The sequence below is a fragment of the Euprymna scolopes genome, chromosome 21 (genome assembly GCF_053919585.1).
Source record: "Euprymna scolopes isolate OS-2025 chromosome 21, ASM5391958v1, whole genome shotgun sequence".
In the NCBI taxonomy this organism is placed as follows: Eukaryota; Metazoa; Mollusca; class Cephalopoda; order Sepiida; family Sepiolidae; genus Euprymna; species Euprymna scolopes.
The window spans coordinates 95,454,343-95,476,133 of record NC_136502.1 but is presented as its reverse complement, the minus strand read 5'-3'; the positions used below and the strand labels follow the sequence as shown (position 1 = coordinate 95,476,133).

The 21,791-nt window shown below is 32.6% G+C and overlaps 2 protein-coding genes across 2 annotated transcripts in view; one reads left to right on the top strand and one right to left on the bottom strand.

The window, feature by feature from the left end:
• The window catches only part of LOC145242597 (uncharacterized), a 34,119-nt gene extending 31,426 nt beyond the window's left edge, over nucleotides 1–2,693 (bottom strand). Inside the window, exon 1 of the mRNA XM_080105703.1 lies at nucleotides 2,483–2,693. The gene's annotated coding sequence lies outside the window, so the exon portion shown is untranslated. The remainder of the gene's footprint in view (nucleotides 1–2,482) is intronic.
• The window catches only part of LOC145242602 (uncharacterized), a 58,479-nt gene that overhangs the window by 9,253 nt on the left and 27,435 nt on the right, over nucleotides 1–21,791 (top strand). The gene's annotated exons all lie outside the window — the stretch shown is intronic.

The window sequence follows — 21,791 nt, the reverse complement described above, 5'->3', positions numbered from 1 at the left end:
TGAGTGGCTTCCTGGCCTTGATAAGTGGTGTCCTTATCTGACGATGTCCGGGAGTCCTTATATTTTCACTTTTTGTTTTGCTTATATTTTCACTTTTGTTTTATTTCAACTATTTTGTTTAGCTAAAGCAAATTTTCATTTATTTACTTTTTAATAGAATTCTTTAATATTATTACAGTATCGTTTGGTCATGATATTATTAATCGAACCAAATTGGGTGCTTATTAAAAAAAAGTCAACAGATCAATTTTTTTTAACTATGTGGTTTTAAGCAAAAACAATAGTACTTACTTATGTTGAAAATAATAATATATCCAAAAATTACGAAAATTCATAGAGTAGAAAATTATTTACAATTAAAAGTAATTTTTATGGGAAATGCACTGCAGTGGGTGCATTTTCCTAGCGGTAAACACCGTGAAGATTAAGAATACAGGGAACATACTTATCCCCCTTTTGCGCTACTTTGATGTTATAGCTGACGATTTGGGGTTTGTATTATAACACACAGAGGTACGAAAAAATTGTCCAAAAACAAAATATATATATATATATATATATATATATATATATATATATATATATATATAACAAATAAATGTTACCAAAGGCAAGATAAGTTGCTTTTCTATCTAACTGGATAAGTTTTCAGTGTTTTTATTTAATGTAAAATGTTTATTCGGTTCGAAAAACGAGTAATGATGAACGCTGCCGAAAACAAAAAACAATAAGTGTCACAGTAACATTTATTGGGTGGGTTTCTATCATCATTTTGTTTTATTTCTTATTTTGAAGTGATTATCGGGTCATCAAAGACATTGCGGCCAACTTTTCTTGGTCTCCGGCAGCGTTCAACATTACTCGTTTTTCGAACAGAATAAACATTGTACAGTAAATAAAAATACTAAAAACTTATCCAGTTAGGTAGAAAAACAACTTATCTTGCCTTTGGTAGCATTTATTTCTATGTATTCGTTTTTGGTTTTTGACAACGTTTTTTTGTTTTTTACATTTTCACCACAAACAAGGCACAGTCCCACTTTGATGTAGGGGGCTACTATCAGGGATGTAACTTGCAGGTATACTATGTAGGGAGTTGAGCAGCAAGATGTCTGTTCACATTGCACTTGAACTTCCGCATGTCAGTTCAGTTGGGGAAGCTGGAACCCGGAAGGGAATTCCAGAGTCTAGCAATTCTGGGAAAGAAACTATTAGAGTAGAAGGCTTTCTTACATCTAGGAATTTCTACTGTATAGGGGTGGGACTTTGCTGCTTGTCGGGGGTATTTACGTCGAGGGGGGTACAAGGGCTTGTAGTCCGCTGGAGCATCCACCATTAAAATACTTGTAGAGGGGTGCAACTGCAACATTTCGTCGGTGGGGTGGGACAGAATTGGGTTTGTATTACTGTACACATAGATTCGAAAAAGTTGAAAACTAGATGACAGTTCAGGACCTATCATGTTAGCGACTCTCTTTTGAACCCTGTCCATGAGTGAGAGACCAGTAGCAGATTGCACCAGCCCAAATATGACAACAATACTCCATAAATGGGCGAATGGTGGCCTTATAGAAATACATGATACTTTCAGGCGTAAATAACTTTCTAGCACGGTAGAGAGAGCCCATCTTTTTCGCAGCATCCTTGGCAATACTCTCGATGTATCTGTTTCAACTCATGTTTCGTGTAAACGTTAAGCCGGGGATAGTATAGTAATACCTTTTGTTTTAGACCATCACGAGAAACATTTTTTTACTAAAAACATAATAGCAGTTGTTCTGAGAACAAGATATCGAAAAATTACGAAAATTCATCCAGGAGAACAACTTGTTCTCCTGGATGAATTTTCGTAATTTTTCGATATCTTTTAATTAAATGAAAATTTTAAAGCTAGTTTAAATACTTCCAAATTCTTTTACAATTGCGGGGGGGGGGGGATTACAAAAAAATACATTTCTTTTTTTTTTTCATATGTAAACAAACATTTCAAATAACTTGTTTGCGGAGAAAACAAAATGCATTTCGGTGGATTTAAGTTCGTAATTAAATAATTTTAATGGAATTTTTAAAATTTCGTTTTCTATTGCAATTTTTAATTAACTTAAGAAAAATTATTTATATATATATATATATATATATATATATATATATATATACACACACACACACACACACACAGAATGAGATGAATATTAGATCAGAGATTTGTGGTTTCAAGTCTTATAAAATATTTTTAGGGAGTAATATTTTGGTATTTTTATATAAAACAATTCCAGCCAAATAAAATTGCTCAATATACTAGATAGAGCGAATATTTTGGCTTGGAAAATTATATTTTCTGAAAGAAATTTATATATATATATATATATATATATATATATATATATATATATATATATATATATATATATATATATATATATATATATATATATACACACACACACATACACACGCCAATATTATAAGAAATTATACAGACCTGGCGATTTGTGAATCCATATAATAATCTGGTTAAACCAATACGCACTTATATATATTTTCTGAAAGTCCTTTAGTTGGCAAAACGGAAAAGCCCCTAAGTAAAAGGGGTCCAAAAATCCCCAGTCTTTCAAACTAATAAAATAAACATGTTCAAATGAAGAGTTGATTTGTCTGCCAAGATTGTCATTAAGTAAAAATAAATTAATAAAAAAAAAGGTTGGTAGCAAAAGAATCGCCTTTAAAAAATGCTGAGAGACTCAAAAGAGAGATTAAAAAAATCAAAACGATAAATGGTCAAATTAGTTAGAATTCAGGAAGATTTAGGGACCATTTTTTGATACTCTTCCTCAAAGGAGAAGAGCTTCAGCTTCATAGAGAGTCGGAACTGAAATTCTTTTTTAAGATCCCGCTTTGTTTTTTATTATTTATTTATTTTTTTTTATATATGTACGTACGAGTATATGTAATTGTATGTAAATATATATGAAACGGTGCGATATCAACATATATTATATATATCTGAATCTTTATAGATCTATATAGGCATACTATTCTTTATAGTAGTACACATATATACATGTAGATGTAATATATTTATATATGTATGTATGTGTGTGTGTGTGTGTGTGTGTGTGTGTGTGTGTTTAATCTTTTGCTGTGACGAAATTTAGGTCTGTCTTAGGGTTTAGTTCAACCGTGTATGCATATAGGTAGCCACAAATATTTGTACAAACAAAAATTTATACTGTGCGAGATTAATTCACGTATGCTTTTCGTAATTTCACGTGTGTTTCACGGCTAAAAATTATGTATTTCTTCACATATAAAAATAGATAAATAAAGATTATAGATCTACGGGAAATTCAATTAATTGTTACTATTTTCGGAGAGTCCTTACTCCTTTTCGCCCTCTTTCTTTTTCTTCCTTTCCCTTTTTTTTTTTTTGTTGTACTTGATTTAAATAAATAAATAAATAAATAAATAAAGGTTAAACTTTTATGAGTGACAACGGTCCATTTTTTTTTTTTAAACTAGTACGTTTATTTCAACTGTCCCTTAATGACGCTCCCGTGCACACACGCGTCCGGTGACCCCACGTGAAAATCTACTCCTTTGCATTGCAAAAAATAATTTCTCTCTTTTTTTTTCTTTGTTTTGTTATTAATATTTAGTTTCCAATGTGAACGCATTCATTATGTCCTTATTCATAGCATAAGTCCCCATTTGTTCATAGTTTATATCTGATATTCCAGGTGTAGTTTTCTTGATAATATTTGTGGCCTGACGAAAAGTTAGCCATTTTCTGCTACAGTTGAAACATGGAGATCTGTGTAGCCAGACATTTTTCTATAAATAAAAGCGTATACTAAATAAATACATTTATCGAGAGAATATATTTGGGGGAAAATAAAGCAAGGGGGGATAAGGAGAAAATAGACACACAGACAGACGAACGAAACAGGTTCTTTTTTTTATTATTATTACTTATCTATCTCCCCCCCCCCACCTTTTGAATTCAACGTCATCGACATTTTTCCGAACGTAACGCGCACCACCCCTTTTCAGATATAAAACAAAAAGTTGGGCTTGAGGTTGTGAAATGAAACTACATAGACAAAACACAGACAAAACATTATTAATTAAAAATTGTGTAAACAAAAAGGGAGACAATACAGTAAAAAAAAACTATTTTTGTCGTTTTCATTTTTTCTTTTTTTTTGCCAGACGAAAAGAAATAAACGGAAAAGGTTCCTTAGTCCTTACACTCGATGCATCGCACTAATTTGATTAAAAAGTAAAAATAGACTTTAATTGCATTATTTTTATCGAAGAAAATAATAAAATGATGTAATTGTATTGATAGTAGCCAATTTTAATGTGTGAAGGAATTTTTCTCAAATTCGATTTTTTTATCGGTAAATTTGGCTCACGTATTAAATCGAAGACGGTACCCGCGACCCCTCTCTGTCATTTTTTTATTTTCGCTTTTTATTTATTTATTTCAGCGGATTATTATCTAATGGTCACTAATCTACCTGATAATAAAAAAAAACATTTGTTTTTAATTCAGTATTTAACATTTTTTTTTTTTTTTTTGCGGCGCTTCTTAGCTTCTAATACAACGTTCTAGTAAATCGATCCCCCATTTTGAAATCATCGACTTTTTCGGCTGAATTTAGCGAATTTAGCCTTTTTAAAAAGATGTTTGGCCTTTAAAAAGTTTTTTTTTCTATTTTTTTTAAGGCTAAATTCTCAAAATTTGGCCAAAAAAGTCGATGCTTCCAAAATGGGGGATCGATTTACTAGAATGTTGTATTAGAAACGGAGCACCCCTAAAAAATTTTGAATATTGAATTTTTTTTTGTTGTTTGTATTTTGAGGGGTATAATCTGGTATATTAGTGATCATTCGATGATAATTCGTTAAAAAAAACAAAGAATAAAAAAAAGACGAAAAATAAAAAATGACAGAAAGGGATAATGCTTCCATAACGACGTGCGCCGTAAATTTCAAGGCAGTGAGTATAAATACCACCATGGTAGTTATATAAATTTTTTAGTTTCTGCATTATCCTCAAACAACTTAGTTTTGTTATACAAAAAGTAAATAAATAAAAACAGAGATTTATAGCTAGTTGGCTGCGAGATCGTTACATTATCGTTTCGTTTCTTTACTTGTAGAAAAATGACGTACATGTCAAAGTTGTAGTTTCAGCAACATGAATGGCATTCTATTATCTCCCATTTCAAACCCTTCTCTGTGGTTAGTGATAATTATTTATTTTATTTCTTTATTTTTATTTATTTCGGAAAATCATAAAAATCAGAATTTTTGTGCATATAACAACCAAAATGAGAACAGTAGTCCAAATAATCTAAATGATATAAACATCAACCCGGCAAACCAGAAGAGTACCCGACTATGGCAGCAAACAGTGTTTGGTTGGATTTAGTTCCTGATATGAAAGTATTTCTGTTTGGGTCGCTTACACTTCTGCTTTGCCAGAATTTATACTAATTTTTATGAAGTTATTTATTAAATTGTTAGTTGATAGTATAGAATAGTTAAAAAAAAGTCCTGTCATTCGCATGTTAAGAATGGGTTTCATCTGCAGTTTATGGACCGTACTGAAGTAATAACATTATTATTTAGTAAGACATGCTAAACATGGGGAGGGGACCTTGTTAACTATTCTGTATCGTGCACATTCACCTAGTAATTTAATAATTAAATTTTGGAAACCGAAACTCTTGATGAAAGTTATCTTATGGATGAAGTTTAATACTAGAGGCCAGGAGGGATTTTCCATCACCCAAAAAAGCCACAAGAGTTTAAGCCAAGAGTCTGCAACCTACAGTTCATGGGTTGGATCCAATCCGTGAAGGTATTTTGACTAGTCCACAAGCCTGATTACAAATAACTATTTTTAACATGAGAGACAAGGCTTTCGTATTCATTTCGTTATCTTTCTTTAAACCACCTAACTGAATTTGAATATTATAATCACGAAACTGCAATCAAAACCGAATCACATCCATTTCTGCATAAAATTTAAAAAAATAAAACAAAAAACTGAAAGCCGATTTGACCGACTGACCAACCAGTCAACCGGTAACAGACATTAGGTGGGGACAGATACAAAGGGACAATATTGTCTCAGTAAGCTTTCTATTTCATCCCTCCAACAATGACCCCACCATTGCTTACTCCTGCCACCTACCCTATGTAAGTTACTGGAATCTTTCAATGGGCCATGTTATCTTAACTCCCTTTTTCTCGAGTAAGAGTCTTTCACTTATGGTTATTTTTTTTAGCATGCCACCTAGCTTGACGTAGGCTATATATCACACTTTTTAAAGTTAATTACTCTGAAAATTAACTGAATAAAATTAGAATGTTTTAAATGCCTAAATAAAATGAATGTCTCTTTGTTATTCAAAAAAGTAATAAATTCAGTGTGAGTGTCCAAGCTAACTGCAAGGGAGCATTATACTCTCAATTATTTATTTATGACAAAAGAGGCTGTGGTGTGTCCAAGCTTACTTCAAGGGAGCATTATACTCTCAATTATTTATTTATGACAAAAGAGGCTGTGGTGTGTCCAAGCTTACTTCAAGGGAGCATTATACTCTCAATTATTTATTTATGACAAAAGAGGATGTGGTGTGTGCAAGCTTACTTCAAGGGACCATTATACTCTCAATTATTTATTTATGAGAAAAGAAGCTGTGGTGTGTCCAAGCTTATGTCAAGGGATCATTATACTCTCAATTAATTATTTATGACAAAAGAGGCTGTGGTGTGTCCAAGCTTACTTCAAGGGAGCATTATACTCTCAATTATTTATTTATGAGAAAAGAGGCTGTGGTGTGTCCAAGCTTATGTCAAGGGATCATTATACTCTCAATTATTTATTTATGACAAAAGAGGCTGTGGTGTGTCCAAGCTTACTTCAAGGGAGCATTATACTCTCAATTATTTATTTATGACAAAAGAGGATGTGGTGTGTGCAAGCTTACTTCAAGGGACCATTATACTCTCAATTATTTATTTATGAGAAAAGAAGCTGTGGTGTGTCCAAGCTTATGTCAAGGGATCATTATACTCTCAATTAATTATTTATGACAAAAGAGGCTGTGGTGTGTCCAAGCTTACTTCAAGGGAGCATTATACTCTCAATTATTTATTTATGAGAAAAGAGGTTGTGGTGTGTCCAAGCTTATGTCAAGGGATCATTATACTCTCAATTATTTATTTATGACAAAAGAGGCTGTGGTGTGTCCAAGCTTATGTCAAGGGATCATTATACTCTCAATTATTTATTTATGACAAAAGAGGCTGTGGTGTGTCCAAGCTTACTTCAAGGGAGCATTATACTCTCAATTATTTATTTATGAGAAAAGAGGCTGTGGTGTGTCCAAGCTTATGTCAAGGGATCATTATACTCTCAATTATTTATTTATGACAAAAGAGGCTGTGGTGTGTCCAAGCTTACTTCAAGGGAGCATTATACTCTCAATTATTTATTTATGAGAAAAGAGGCTGTGGTGTGTCCAAGCTTACTGCAGAGGGAGCATTATACTCTCAATTATTTATTTATGACAAAAGAGGCTGTGGTGTGTCCAAGCTTACGTCAAGGGAGCATTATACTCTCAATTATTTATTTATGACAAAAGAGGTTGTGGTGTGTCCAAGCTTACGTCAAGGGAGCATTATACTCTCAATTATTTATTTATGACAAAAGAGGCTGTGGTGTGTCCAAGCTTACTTCAAGGGAGCATTATACTCTCAATTATTTATTTATGAGAAAAGAAGCTGTGGTGTGTCCAAGCTTACGTCAAGGGATCATTATACTCTCAATTATTTATTTATGAGAGAAGAGACTGTGGTGTGTCCAAACTTAATTCAAGGGAGCATTATACTCTTAATTATTTATTCATGAGAAAAGAGGCTGTGGTGTCGCCAAATAATTCACCAAATAACTACATATCTTTCATTTTTAGCATTGATTGTGGATATAGTGACTTATTTGAATCATTTAATTTTGCTGCTTCAATCAGTTTATAAATGAAATGTACAATCATATTGTTGCCTTTGAAAAAATACTTGTGTTGTGAGAACATCAGCAATAGAAATAGAAAATATGCTCATTTCCCATTATTCTAAGCAAAGAAAACACAGAATTTGGAGCTATTTGCAAAACGAATTTGTATTACATTTTACTGACCTTTGCCAGCGTAAGAAATGATTTCAAATTTTTCCTACACCATTTGATATGGAGGTAATGACAGTATCGAAATGTTTTCAAATAGAATTGATAGAAATGCAGTGTGGCAATAAGTTTTAATCAAAATTTTATTCCAAAGATATATCAATGTTTTTTATGCAAAATATATTTTTCCAAGTAGAAAATATTTCAAATTAGTGACCCACGAAAGAAAGATGGCGTCTTTGTTTGCAATTACCTATTAATGTGAACAACCTTTTTTCCAAATTGAAGCAAAGTTTCACGTTAATCCTTTGGTTTTGGTGATGGCTTAACACCGTTGTTATGTATTTATAAACAAATTATTCCAACAATGTTTTCAATTGAATAAATTATATTTTTTACTACTATATTCATCTGTTGTTAATATAAATTATTTTTATGTGTATTCAATAATTTTGATTAAATGTGAATATGCAAATGTCAACAGTTCTTAATTTAACTATATTGTCAACTTTATTTTCCATAGAATTAACTCCATATCTCAGTGCACTAAAAATATTAGACTATCTGCCAGTTGTCATTCATGAGACTTATTTTACCAAGTTGCATTGCCTATGTTTTATATCAAACAATGGATAGATATTTTGCACTGTACATACATCTCTCATGAATGTGTGGATAATACGACATGTGTATGTGCGTAAGTGTATCTGTTTGCAATTATTTATACTCATATGTATGGATTCATGTGTTTCGTTTTTGTTTGTGAGTGTATAGTTGATCTGTGGTACAATTTTCAATAATAGTTTCAAACATAGACGTCATAATTTCATCCATTTCACTTCAGTTAATTTTTTTTTTTCACTTTGAAGGATTTTGACGTTCCTTCAGGAAAACTATTTTTTGTTAGGTGTTTTTTTTTTTAATTTCATATTTTCTTTGTTTTTTCTGATTTCTTAATGCTTATTTTCATTATGATTTTCAATATTAAGGTTGACAGAAATCTGCATATATAATTTTTCTAAATTTTTAATGAATGACATTTGTCCATCCTGCGACTTATGATATTAAAATGATCTGGCCCGTGGGGGTCAAATGAATTGCCACCCCTTGTCTAGGTCATTGTTCAAATGGCTTGTTCCCTGTTGACTGAGGTATGGTCCTGTGTACTTCCAGGAGCCCCCCTCCCCCACCTTAGGCTTAAGAAACGGTTTGTTGATAATTACCTGAGGGGTTCTCTCCCCTCCAGCACAGAATGACAATGGACCTGCCCATATCCCCCTTTCCCGCCCTTGTGTCACAACTTCAATGAGAGGGAAATAAACACAATCAGGAACTAAATCTGGCCAAACGCCGTTCGCTGCTGACTTCGAATCGAGTATTTTTCTGTTTTGCTATCTAAAAATATCAAAACATAATTTGTCTACGAAAAAAAAAACGCATGAACTAAATAATTTAGATGACTCAAATGTACTTGTACAGCTTAATCAAGACATTAAAAAATGAAAATATCAGAAAAAGTTTAAATTGTACGTATCTGTTATGGAATGAAGTTCTCTGAAAAAAATTTCACTTAATTTCATCAGGTAGTTTTTATTTCACAGCGAAAAAACAATTGTTATGATACCGAGCAAAAGGTTCGATTTTTAAGAAGAAAAACTAATTAAGGTGGGGAGGTAGCAGTATCAGAATTTTTGTAGGAATTTTTGACACCCCTAACACGAAACTGCGAATACAATATAAAAATCTCGTAATTTCTCTGTTAAAAGTGGGTTATTTATTTTCTTTATGGATTATACTTCCAAAATAAACTATTACAGTTGTTTTAAAAGTAATAAAAATATTTTTATTTTTTTTTTAAAACAGTAATGAATTTTCCGAACTCAATATTTTTCAATTTTTAAACTCAATATTTTTAAATTTTTAAATTTTAAAAATCTATCAAAATTTTTCTATTGATTCTATTTTTACGATATTTTCAGGGTCAATGTGAAATTTTATGTTCTTTCCAATAAACCGAATATAATATTTTAGACAAACGTTTTTTTTAAATTCACGCCCCCCCATTTTCACGCCCCCCCATTTTCACGCCCCCCACATTTTGAAATGTCTATTAAAAAGTAAATAATTAATTTATGTTTAATAGGTTTATATATCACAAATTGAAGAGAAAAGGTCAATAAATAATATATTCAAATTTAAAACAAAAAAAAAAATCAGTTTTTTAGAAATTTACCTGTAAAGTCCGAAGTTTAAAACCTTATTTTATAAGAACACATTTTTTCTTTTTGTCTTTTTTTTTTTTTTTTAATGAAACCTTGGTCCTTGCTCCTTTAATTGAAAAAAAAATTAGGGCTTGAATTACATTTTTCGAGGAGTTATAAGCTTAGAAAGATAGGGGGTCGAATAATTTACGCCTCTCATTTTGAAATGTCTATTAAAAAGTAAATAATTAATTTATGTTTAATAGGTTTATATATCACAAATTGAAGAGAAAAGGTCAATAAATAATATATTCAAATTTAAAACAAAAAAAAAATCAGTTTTTTAGAAATTTACCTGTAAAGTCCGAAGTTTAAAACCTTTTTAAAAAAAAAAAAACACATTGTTTTGTTTTGTTTTTTTTTTTTAAATAAAACCTTGGTCCTTACTCCTTTAATTGAAAAAAAAAATTAGGGCTTGAATTACATTTTTCGAGGAGTTATAAGCTTGGAAAGATGGGGTGGAATTATTCACTATTTTCACGAAATTTCTGACACTGCTAGTGGGGAGGTAGTGTCGGCGCTTTACATGGAGTTATCTCCCCGTGGCGTGCATGAAATCCAAACAAAAATTAAAAAAGAACAAAAAAAAACAAAAAAAAACAAGATGACTGCCTTCTACGCGCTCTCATAAAAACGTGTTTTTCCGCTGTAAAAAAAACCTACTCGATCAAATTAAGTGAAATTCTTTTTTTTCGAAGATCTTCATGTCAAAACAGATACGTAATATAACTTTTTTTTCGATATTGGTAATCTGGAAGAAAGAGAGCCCGTTTCCTCCGTTTGACTATAGGTGGTGTTACTGTCTGTTCACCCAGTTACGGAAGCACAAAATGTATATAATGGCACCCTTTAAATAAAAATAAATGTTTTTGTTATATTTTAATTTTAAACATGTTTTTTTTTTTTTTTTTTTTTTGCAAACATATTTAAGTTTGTTTTTTGTTTTGTTTTTTTTTCAAACATATTTATGTTTTTTTTTGTTTTTGTTTTTGCAAACATATTTAAGTTTTATTTTTCCAAACATTTACGTTTTGTTGCTTGCTTATTTTCAAACATTTACGTTTTTTTTTTTGTTGTTGTTGTTTTTACGTTTCTAAGAGAACATCCTTTAAGGAATACTCAAGAAAACACAAGTCACTTAGAGGTAAAACGTTATCAACAATTGCATCCATTACGTGGTTTGGCAAGGGTTAATTGGCGGCAAAGATCGTAATAGATTGCGCATGTGTACAAAATAAAAAAAAAATTAAAAAAAACTATATTTGAAAAAATAAATAACAAAAAACAAAAAAAAATATGTTTGCAAAAAAAGAAAAAACGTAAATGTGTTTGGAAAAACAAAAAAGAAACGTAAATGTTTCCCCCCAAAAAATATATGAAAAACGAAAAAAATAACGTAAATGCTTGAAAATAAACAAGCAACAAAACATAAATATGTTTGAAAAAATAAAACTTAAATATGTTTGCAAAAACAAAAAAAAAAAAACGTAAATATATTTGGAAAAAAAAATAAAACTTAAATGTTTGCAAAAAAACAAAACAAAAACAAAAAAAACATGTTTAAATTTAAAATATAGCAAAAACATTTATTTTTATTTCAAGGGTGCCATTATATACATTTTGTGCTTCCATAACTGGATGGACAGTCAGTAACGCCACCTATAGTTAAACGGAGGAAACAGGCTCTCTCTTTCTTCCAGATTACCTCGATATTTTCATTTTTTTAATATCTTGATTAAACTGTACAAGTACCGGAAATAATTAAACAAAATGTAACAATACGTCGTTTTATTTAATCATATAAGAATATTTGAATAATTATAATTTACTTAATAAATAGTTAAAATTTTACAATTAATTCCTTTCCGGAAGGTCGTAGTCCGAATAACAAGTGTTGCATTTGATTCGGGAATATTAATTAATTAATTTTATGGACATAAAAAAGAAAGAAATGAATTAAAAAGAAAAAAAAAAAGTAAAAGTACATCAAACACTTCTCCGCACTTCCGCCTGATTAAGTTTCAGACCGGAAGTTTAACTTTCTTTCCGTGAGTTTATTTGGTTCTTAAGTGTCATCAAATGATGTATTGTTGTTGCTAAGCAACTGCCTTAATTAAAACATTTTGAAATGTTGCCGAATTGATTATTTTAAATTTATTACGCCCCTTTCCCTTTTTTTTTTTTTTTTTAAAGAAATTGCTTTTAACGCTGTTCAAAATTTTAATATTTATCTTTGGTTTTATTTCTTCTTTTACCTTCTTCATCATTATTTTTTGTTCGGGGGGGGGGGGGGAGATAGATATGTTGGCTAAGGGACATTTTCGATAAAGGATGAATTTTGTTAATGAAATAAATGTTTTGTTCAGAATTTCCCCTGTATTAATAAACAAAACGAAACGAGAATATATTGAAAAAAAAAACAAAAAAAAAAACAAAAAAACACGTAAATTGATCAAATAGTTTTATTGGTTCTTGTCCAGAATTCCTATTAAAAAAATATATATATATATTAAAAATAAAGGTCAGTAATGTGACGAAACGAAATTATTATATTCCAAAAAACACGTAAATTGATCAACTAGTTTTATTTTTTAAATAAGTAAATCTAATTTTATGAGTAACCGAAGAAGAACGGTTGCGGATTGCCTTGTCCGACATTTTGAAAAAAAGATCCTAAAAAATACAAAGGAAGACAACTAGATCGTTACGAGTAGGTACATAAATACGGAGTTTCCTTCATTTTTGCTTTTTAATAAAGAGGAGATTCTGGACAAGGACCGAAACAAGTTGCATTTTTCAATTTAAAAGTATTTGCTCTAAAAGTAATTTCGTAAAAGAAGTAATTTCGTGCCTGGCGTTGCCTGCGTGTTTGGAGGTGTGTGTTGAGCAAAAAAAAAAAAAAAAAAAAAAAAATGGTAGAAGGCAGGCAGGCTTGAACCCGTACTGCAAAGGAGGAAAAGAATATGAAAAAAAAAAAAACGTGATGTCTTTGCTGTTGCGTCCATTGCCAAACCGGAAGTGGCAAAGGTTTAAATTAAGGTTAGTCAATCGAAAAGAGGGCTGACTTTCGAAAATATCGGCAAAAAAAAAGTGACCCCCTCCTTGTAGAAAAGTGCCCAGGAATTAATGTTTTAGCTAAGTTTTCGATATTAGTCAACCGAAGGGTTCAGCTTCAAAACAATACCGATCTCATGAAAATCCGTCGCCTCTGTTGAAAGTTTAAGGCAGACATACATACATACATAATATGATGATTGCAACATGAGCACATGAGCCGAAAATGACTTTAGTCCTGCCGGCGAAATTCACACGCTCAAGCAGACATGACACTGAAGACGGTCACTGGTATACATACATACATATATATACATTCACGCATACATACAATACACACATACATATAATCCACATATATGCATACATACATACACAATACATAATACACATACATACACATACATATACATTCATAAACATACACAAGACGGTCATTGGCATACATATATATATATATATATATATATATATATATATATAAACGCAAATATACATATATACACATACACACATACATATCTGTAAACATACACATATGTATACATAGATACATACACAATGCATAATACACATAAATATACATACACACATGCATACATACACATATACATGAATACACACACATATACAAATACATACACACATATGCGTACAGTACGGAAGTCTCGAAATAAAGACGAAACGTTGATGAACACATCATATGGTTTGTTCCTTTTTATTTCTCTACATATATATATACATACACTTACCTATATATACATATACATACATAAATATGCATTCATATACATACGAATACATGCAGATACATACACATACATATGCATACATACACATACATACACACATGCATACATATACATACATGCATATATACACATACACACACACATGCATATATACACATAAAAACAATATATATGCGTATATACATACACACACATACATATATACATACATATACACATAGATATACACACATATACATACACATGTGCATAAACATACATACACCTACACATACAGATATACATAGATAGATTTAATGATGGCAGATCAATTATTACATGCTTCCAGCATTTCAGGCCTACACACGTCACAACTTTTCCATCGCAACAGAACCATTTTTTTTATAGACAAATGCCTGAGGGAGTATCTATACAAAAATGATGTTACAGAGTTTTAGCTTTGTACAACAGCTAAATCTCTCTCTCGGTTCAAAATGTTGACATCCAGCAACAAGCAAGAGCAAGATAGCCAGCAACGAGTCAAACTGCAGACCAGCTTAATGCGGGTACTGGTCTCTTCCTTTATGGTTTTTTTAAATCAGAGATTTGCTTCTCCTTCCTAGAGGGGTTGCCTTTACCACAGCTTACAGGAGCCCTCTCCACCACACATACACATGGAAATAAACACATGCGTACATACAGATGTACGCCAACATACGTATGTATGTGCACACACATGCAACCATAATCACGTAGAGGCACACATATACGCATATACATACATATGCATATGCATACGTACACACACATATAAATGTAAAATACACATGAAGGAACATTCCAAAAGTCATAAATAGTAAGTGATCAGCGACTGGACCGTTTTTGTCCCTTTTCCTTCCTGAACTTTTTCTTCTTTTTTTTTTTTAAATAAAAAGTTTGTTTTAGACTCACACTTCTGCAGTACATGATAATGACGTTGACAAATTCACACATAATTTTCGAAATAAATCAACGTACGAATCGACGAGAACACAATCCAACTGAAATGAATTAAAGATGCTTGGATTTTTTTTTCTTTTTAAATAAAAAGTTTGTTTTAGACTCACACTTCTGCAGTACATGATAATACATACATGCATACATGATGATTGCAACGTCTTGTCAAACGAGTGCCACTCCCTCAGACATTTAAAATCCATGAGCCCAAATGTCTGAGGGAGTATCTATACAAATATGATGTTACAGAGTCTTAGCTTTGTAAGACAGCTAAGTCTCTCTCTCGGTTCAAAATGTTGATATCCAGGAACAAGCAAGAGCAAGATAGCCAGCAACAAATTAAACTGCAGACCAACTTAATGCGGATACTGGTCTTCCGCTTTATGGTTTTTTAAATCAGAAATTTGCTTCTCCTAGAAAGGTTGCCTTCACCATGGCTTACGGGAGCCCTCTCTAGCCCAATACACATATATACACACACACACACACACACACAAATATACACGGTGCTAGTTGGCCGTTGATCCAGAAAAAAGTTCATTCGCCCTTTGGAAGGTCTTGTTTTTAATCCGTCAGGGAGACTAGCCACCCTCTTCACCAAACAAGTCTGGTGGGGGAACCAGTTTAGTCGCTGGTGACCCGACCATGAGGCAGGTAGTACTGGGTTACATAGTTCCAGTAGCATATGACATGACCTGAAATAAACATACATACATACATACATACATGCATACGTACATTTAAACATACTGGTGAGATTTATATTATAGAAGATAAAGTTTTACTCTCATACCCATTGTTGATGGCAACCTTTTGTTTAATAAGATAATGACATTCTCCATTGAGTTTGGTGCACTGCAGCATCTGCTGGGGTTATACAGTTTGAAGCTGGAATTCATTCTCCAAATGCAGGCCTGAGCGGGTGATAAGGAGATCTCGATTTGCCCAGTTACCAGGGCTCCTCTCTCGGTGTTGGAGACAAAGTCTGATGGAAAAGCAAGCCAATATGGTCAGAGCCAGCACAGCTACAGGAGTTGCCGGAAAGATGTTACAGTGCTTCATCATTAGTTTCTATGTCTCCCAAGGCACCCACAACTATTTTCCTAAAGCTGGTGACAGAGATCCTCATTGTTATTATGGTTGTAACAAAATGAAAGCGGAATCCTTAAATGATTCTTCTTAAAAAGAGTTGGGCGAAAGAAACGTGAATTCCATAACGGTGAAAATTTGAATATATTTCCAATTTTGATGAAAATAATGAAGATTCTCATTGTACTTATGGTTGTATTGTAGTTTATCCCCAAAACAAATAAATGAGATTATATATATATACGTATATACATACACACACAAACATATATACACACATACATGATGATTGCAACGTCTTGTCAGAGGAGTGCCACTCCCTCAGACATTTAAAATCCATGAGCCCAAATGCCTGAGGGAGTATCTATACAAATATGATGTTACAGAGTCTTAACTTTGTATGACAGCTAAGTTTCTCTCTCGGTTCAAAATGTTGAGATCCAGCAACAAGCAAGAGCAAGATAGCCAGCAACAAATTAAACTGCAGACCAGCTTAATGCGGGTACTGGTCTTCCGCTTTATGGTTTTTTAAATCAGAGATTTGCTTCTCCTAGAAAGGTTGCCCTCACCACGGCTTATGGGAGCCCTCTCCACCCCAATACACATATACACACACACAAATATACACGGTGCTAGTTGGCCGTTGACCCAGAGAAAGAGTTCATTCGCCCTTTGGAAGGTCTTGTTTTTAATCCTTCAGGGAGACTAGCCGCCCTCCTCACCAAACAAGTCTGGTGGAGGAACCAGTTTAGTCGCCGGTGACCCGACCATGAGGCAGGTAGTACTGGGTTACATGGTACCAGTAGCACATGACATGACCTGACATTAACACACATACATATATACATACATATACACATAGATATACACACGTTTCGACGGTAATTCTTGGCCTGAAGACGTAATCCCCCAACGCGGGTGATTACAGAAACATGTATGCACATATGTAGCTATTAATGTTTGTATAAATAAATTTAATATATATTTTTTATATTTTTGTAACATCTATGTATATATATATATATACATATATATATAAATATATATATATATATATATATATATATATATATATATTGTAATAGAAATCATGATTCTCGCAAACAACCTCGTGTTTAATTAGCCTGTAAAATGCCAGCAGAAAAAGTAGAAAAGAAAAGACAAGCATAATGTTGGTCGCTCATTGGTGAACGTATGCCATTAATTTGCATATGTGCACAATTGGTAACTGTTAAATGGGACGAATTCTAAAGCTGGGGGGGGGGGGGTGAGTTGAGTTTTTTGTTGGACAGCTTAGAATGAGAATGAACGGTAGAAGATAATATCAAATACACGAGGATTTATTGCAAATTGAGGAAAGAAAGTAAAAAAAGACTTGCGTGTGTTTTATTGACAAGGGGACGATTTGACACTGCCATTTTTTTTTTCTTTGTTTGTTTTGTTCCCTTTCCATTTTATAAGCTATATATATATATATATATATATATATATATATATATATATATATATATATATATAAAATGAAAATTACAATTGAAATTACCAAAATGATCCAAGATGGTAAAATTAAAGTAAATTATAAATATTAAAGAATTAATATTTATAAAATTATCTCAGCCAGATATAAAAGCTCGATAAAACCAAATAGGAAATAGAGCTTATAATATGAGCAAACAGTTAATAAAATATGTTAAAAAACACTTTGAAATGAGTTAAAAACATATTTAATCTGAAATATGTATATATATATATATATATATATATATATATATATATATATATATATATATATATATATATTTGTTACAAAGTGCATACGAGATCTCAATTTGATTTGTGAAGTTTTCTTTGCGAGAAGGCAACAAAATTAGCAGGAGCAGCGAATACATCGTTGAACATTTCAGTGGCACATACAGTTGCTGTACACCCCCAAACAATTTCCACAATCGTAAAAGCTAGAACTCGTCTTGTTTTTGCTGACATGGTTGGAAGCACAGAGATGTTTTGTTTTCAGCCAATCACATTGCAAGGAAAGAGAATATAAAAATATTTTCCCTAACAGCCCTCACTAGAGCTGGTCTGTTCACTATAAAAAGGGGGCGAACGTGCCAAAACCAGTCAGTTGAGCCCAGAATCACAGTCAGTCGACCAGTATGGGGTAATCATCGGCTCCATCAGATTTCTTTTCCTGACGTTAAAAAATCACTTTCCCGTGCATCATTCATCAACTTCTCCACATGGAAGCACCAACTGCGATAATTAACATTTACATTTCTTATTTCATCACACTTCCTATTAGCACCTGACTTTTTTCTCCTAAGAAGTTACAAACATTAACTTTACGCCAAAAATCTTCTTTCCTGAACATTCTCACATCTTTACAAACTTTGAACACTTTAGTTTGTTTTTGCTTTCATTAAGTTTTTTTTTTTTAAATAAACAATTGAGAAATCAATCATTTAAAATTTAAACCTATATTATTTGTCTGGTTCCTTCTTGCCACCATACGCTTATTCCTAATATAACATATATACCCGACGTTGACCGGGATTAATGAAAATCAACAAATGTTTAACCGTCCTATATTTTATTGTCATCGAAATCTGTGAAATCGACCAGTTTTAATCAAATCAATTAATTGCCTGCTCCAGTTGAAGACTCACCACAGCGCATTAGGAGCAAGCTTCACATGCTTTCTCGTAATGACTTAGCCCACAATACATTCTAGTTTGCATTATAGAGAACTTACCGTTTATTTTATGAAATTATTGTTATATAATGACTTAAATTTTGCTCTAAGCAGAAACATTCATTCCGAACTCACCTCTGTCTATATGCCGAGCCATTTTCCTTTTGTAGTGATAAAACTTCTCAAATGCATCTGTGATATTAATTTATTTTTATTTCGGATTATTAGTCTCATCTTTATTAGTTGTTGTTTTTCATCTTTTATTGGTTTAATATATATACCAATCGGTACGGACCCGACTATAGAAGATCAGATAATAAATAAACGTGGATTTATAAGATCAAAGAATCCAACCTTGATCGCCCTTCGGGGCCCGTGGCGCAGTTGATAGAGACATTGAATCTCTACAGTTCCAGATAAACATTGTCTGAAGATAGCGGTTTCAATCCCACCCAAAGCGTGCCAGAGGTTTACTTGGCCAAAATGTGGTGAGACGACAACAACTACGGATGGCAGTGATGGCTGAGAATGCAGTTAGGAGATTCGAAGTTCCTATCCGTCGCGGTTACCACCTGACGAAGGCCAGAGGAATACTTGGCCGAAACGTTGTGAATAAACAAACCAATAAAAGATGAAAAACAACTAATAAAGATGAGACTAATAGTCCGAAAAAAAAATATGAATTAATATATATAATGCTCATCTCAAAACGAATTCCAATTAAGGAATAATATATATGCATTTGTGATGTTACTTTAATCAGATTTGTTTCTACATTTACTGTTTTCCTGTGTTTTATCTAATTTAGCATTAATGTGGTTAGGTCTACTACTACTACTACTACTACTAATAATAATAATAATAATAACTACTACTACTACTAATAATAATAATAACTACTACTATTACTACTACTACTAATAATAATAATAACTACTACTACTACTAATAATAATAATAATAATAATAACTACTACTACTACTAATAATAATAATAATAACTACTACTACTACTAATAATAATAATAATAATAACTACTACTACTACTAATGATAATAATAATAATACTACTATTACTACTACTCTACTTTGGATGTTTAGTTGGATTTTTTTCCTTGGACATCGGGTCAATTTCTTTGACTTTAGACATTGAAGCTGTATTAACACTATCGCCGTTCCTAAGCCTTTTGCAAAATTGGAAAAGAATTGTCTTTTCAATCTGATTAAGCCATTTATGGTGGCTTTTTGTTAAGGTCCCAAGCTGTTCAATTACAATAGGAATCACCTCGACTTTCTTACATTATTATTATTGTTTTATAGGAGTTTAAACTTTCTGATGATTTTACTTATTTATGTTGCGAGTTGCATTTCAGTGAAAAGAGAAAAGGAACTGGAACAAAGATTTGATGGAGGACACGGACACGCGCGTGACAGGTATAAAGAGAAGTATATTTCATTATTGGGACAGGAAGAGGAAGCGGGGAGTAAAAAGGGATTATGGGATTACAACGTAAAAGGGAGGCAATCATAAAAGGATCCATGATAAGAGTTATCGTACTTACTTTCAACACCCCACTTGCCCTCAGCATATTATTTTTTTATTTTTTTTTTACAAAAACAAAGATATGTGAGAGCAGATTAGTGTCAGTTTAAGGTCCAAATAAAATTTTTTTTAATTTGTCCAGCTTCATCCGGGTTGGACGTTTTGTCATGATGTCAGCAATCATGTCTATTGTGGGACAGTAAATTATTTGTATTTTGTTATTATTCAGAGCTTCTCTGATAAAATGGTACTTAATGTCGATGTGTTTACATCTCTGCCGATGAATGGGGTCCTTAGAAATTGCTATAGTGCTTTGACTGTCTCTGAATATTTTGATGAGGATGTGTTCTCGGTGTGGATCCATTTCCTTGAATAGTTGCACAAGGTATAGCCCCTCTTGGGTGGCTTTTGCCAGCGCTACGTACTCAGCATTGCACGTGGACAGACAACCGTAAGTTGCCTTTTTGACTTTCAGGAAATAGGTGGCCCATCCTTCCAGGAAATAGATGGCACTTCCAGGAAATAGGTGGCTAAAGCAATATCCGGATGTACTGCGTCTGTCTCCTTGATCAGACGCCCAATCTGTGTCACTGTATGAGATTAGATGGATTGGGTGATTTGTTTTCGCATAGTACAGTTGGTGTTGCGTCATATGCTTTACGTATCTCAGTACATGTTTAGCTGCCACCCAATGCTTTTCTCGTGGCTTGGACAAATATTGTGACAATTTCCCGACAATATAGCATAGGTCTGGTTGGGTGCAGATCATCAGGTAAATTAGACTCCCAATGACCTCGCTGTATTTCCTGGGGTCAACCATGTCATTCTCTTCGCCAGCTAGATCCAGTTTTTGCTTGCATGGGGTCGTCCTTGGTTTGCATTCGGACATGTTAAACTTTTCCAGTATTTTTGTCACATATTTTTCTTGGTTCATCTGGATATAACCTTCGGTTATATTGAAGGCTCTTCTGAGGAAAGGTGCAGCTTTCCGAGGTCTTTCATTTTAAATTCCGATGTTAACGACTGTTTGGTGTCATTTAGTGAGTTGATGTTATCGAAAGCAATGATTAAATCATCGACCCACAAGACAATGATAATTTTTTCTTTGTAGTTGTGTCGCATATAGACGCAATGGTTCGCTTGAGTTTGCCAGTTTCTTTGAGCCATTCCATTTTGATAAGGCGAATATGGCGCTGAAGTCTCGTGTTTTATGTTGTTACAGTGGAGTAG